This window comes from Oratosquilla oratoria, chromosome 7 (assembly GCF_046742065.1).
Source record: "Oratosquilla oratoria isolate Oo_2021 chromosome 7, ASM4674206v1, whole genome shotgun sequence".
Classification (NCBI taxonomy): Eukaryota; Metazoa; Arthropoda; class Malacostraca; order Stomatopoda; family Squillidae; genus Oratosquilla; species Oratosquilla oratoria.
The window spans coordinates 11222937-11225436 of NC_134783.1; the positions used below are offsets into that span (position 1 = coordinate 11222937).

Genomic DNA, 2500 nt, shown 5'->3' on the forward strand with positions numbered 1-2500 from the left:
CAAGTTAAAGAGAATATCAAGAGACACCACATAATTCCTCAAAAAGAAAATTAATAAACTACTAAGTATTTCAGCGGCTTTGACTTATCGTTTTTCGCTCATTTTTCCGAAATAATCATTCACATCAGCATGGCATATTAGCACAGCCTAATTCACACCCTGCCCTAATTTTTGACGTTATAGGGCATTCACAAGTGTATTTAATTACGGTGTTTACTCTTGTTATTAAGTGTGTCGTAGCGAACACCCGTGAAGTAAATCAAACAAGTGAAGTTGGAATACACGAGGTAGTTTGTGATGACGTCACGAATTCACATGTTCGATTTACTTCACGGGTGTCGTCTACGAAACACTTAATATCAAGAGTAAACGCCATAATTAAATACACTTATGAATGCACTATAACGTCAAAAATAAGGGCAAGGTGTGAATTAGGCTGTGCTAATATATCATACTGATGTGAATGGTTATTTCGGAAATATGAGCGAAAAACGATAGGTCAAAGCCGCTGAAATACTTAGTAGATTGTCCAAATGCAGTTAAAGGGGGCGTAAAACACATAAACCTGGTAACAAGCTACGTCCAATTATTTCACAAATACCGTTAATAACCTACCAAATAGCGAAGAAATTTGTTGAAATTCTCACTCCATACACTCCTGATTACAACGTCAAATTCGCCACAGATTTTCTACATCTTTTGGCAAATAGTAACTAAAATGGCACTATCGCACCATTAAATGTGGAGTCCCTCTATACTAATATCTAAATTGACCACACTATTCAATACATGATAGAAAGAGTTTATCACAATGACACTACACCTAACTGTGATATCCCATAAAAAATAATGAGAGCCCTTTTGGAACGTTGCACCAATGAATTTTTCTCAGATCTGGAAAAACCTCAGTTACTGCAGATATATAAACGATATTTTCATCAAAGTTGAACATAACCAACAAACAGAAAATCTAAAACATAGATTAATAGAGACATTTTTTTAAATCAATTTTACCACTGAACATAGTATAGATAGGTCCCTCCCCTTTTTAGATACATAAGTAAAACAGAAAGACAATGGCACTAATAACAATTCTGTATACATAAAAACGTCTAATTCAGGGCATTGTCTAAATGGGACTAATAAATATCCCTAAAGATACAAAGACTCAACCATCATCACTTATATTAGAAGACCCCTCAGTCACTGTAATAATTAGCAAGAAGTACATAACGAGTTAGAAAGATCTTCTCAGGTCCTTATAAACAATGGATTCGCCAATAGGGATAGAGAGCGAATCGCAAAGAGAATTTTAGACAAGTGGTAGGTGGACGAAAACCACCAGGACAGAAACCACTTAAACAAAACCGACCAGGATACTAATGTCAAAAACCTGCTTGAAATATATTATAAGTCCTTCTCCACAGCCTACAAAGAAGATGAAAGAATCATGCAATACATTATCAAAAGAGATATGAAACATAAGGAAAAATATCTAAAGTACAATTAATTATATACTATAAAAAAATTCTCGACCCCTGTTGAAGAAAAATACAAGACCGAGTAAAAGTGACCTTCAGAGAACTCATGTCATATATAGGTATACTTGTAAACTTGGAGACTGCAACCCAATCCTCAACCTATATTGGCATGACAAAAATGAAGCTCTCACGCCAGTTATCATACCACCTTTTCTCAGGATTTCCCAAAAACCACCATCATTCGGCTCACAAGAGAATCTTTAATAAGCGGAGGAAAAGAAACCAACAGTGATTCCCCCAGTAACGGCGACTGAACGGGGAGGAGCCCAGCCCGGAACCTCGCGTGCCTCGCCGGCTGCGTCTGAGGAATGTCATGTTCCGGAGGGGCCTTCTCCGACCACACTGACCCCCCCCCCCCCAAGTCCGCTTGAACGCGGCCACTGCCCACGGAGGGTGCGAGGCCCGTACAGGGATTAGGAGTCGGGCGGTCGGACGGCCCCGTCCGTAGAGTCGGGTTGCCTACTAACGCAGCCCAAAGCAGGTGGTAAACTCCATCTAAGGCTAAATATGACCACGAGACCGATAGCAAACAAGTACTGTGAGGGAAAGTTGAAAAGAACTTTGAAGAGAGAGTTCAAGAGTGCGTGAAACCGTTAAGAGGAAAACGGGTGGAACCACGAAGGTCGAACGGGGGGAATCAGTCCGACGGCGTCGGAGTGCAATGGTGCGGGGACCCTTTTACCCGGGGCGCTCCCGCTTCTCGACCGGTGCCGACGGGCGTATTTCCCCCTTAGAAGGACGTCGCGACCCGTTGTGGGGTTGCCGAAGGCTCGGGCGGGCGGAACCATCGCCACAAGATGGGGACCCCTCGGTGACCTGGCCGACCCCGCGACGGTTGTAACCGCAAGTGCCGAGAGTCGGCGGGCGCCTCTTTCGCCGGGGCAGCGGCGGTTTTCAGCGGCGTGTAGGTCGGCGATCCATCCGACCCGTCTTGAAACACGGACCAAGGAGTCATACTT

General features: G+C 43.2%; 1 pseudogene; it reads left to right on the top strand.

Annotated features, from left to right (window-relative positions):
• Window positions 1–1698: 1698 nt before the first annotated feature.
• LOC143027274 (large subunit ribosomal RNA) overlaps window positions 1699–2500 on the top strand; it is a 2901-nt pseudogene continuing 2099 nt past the window's right edge.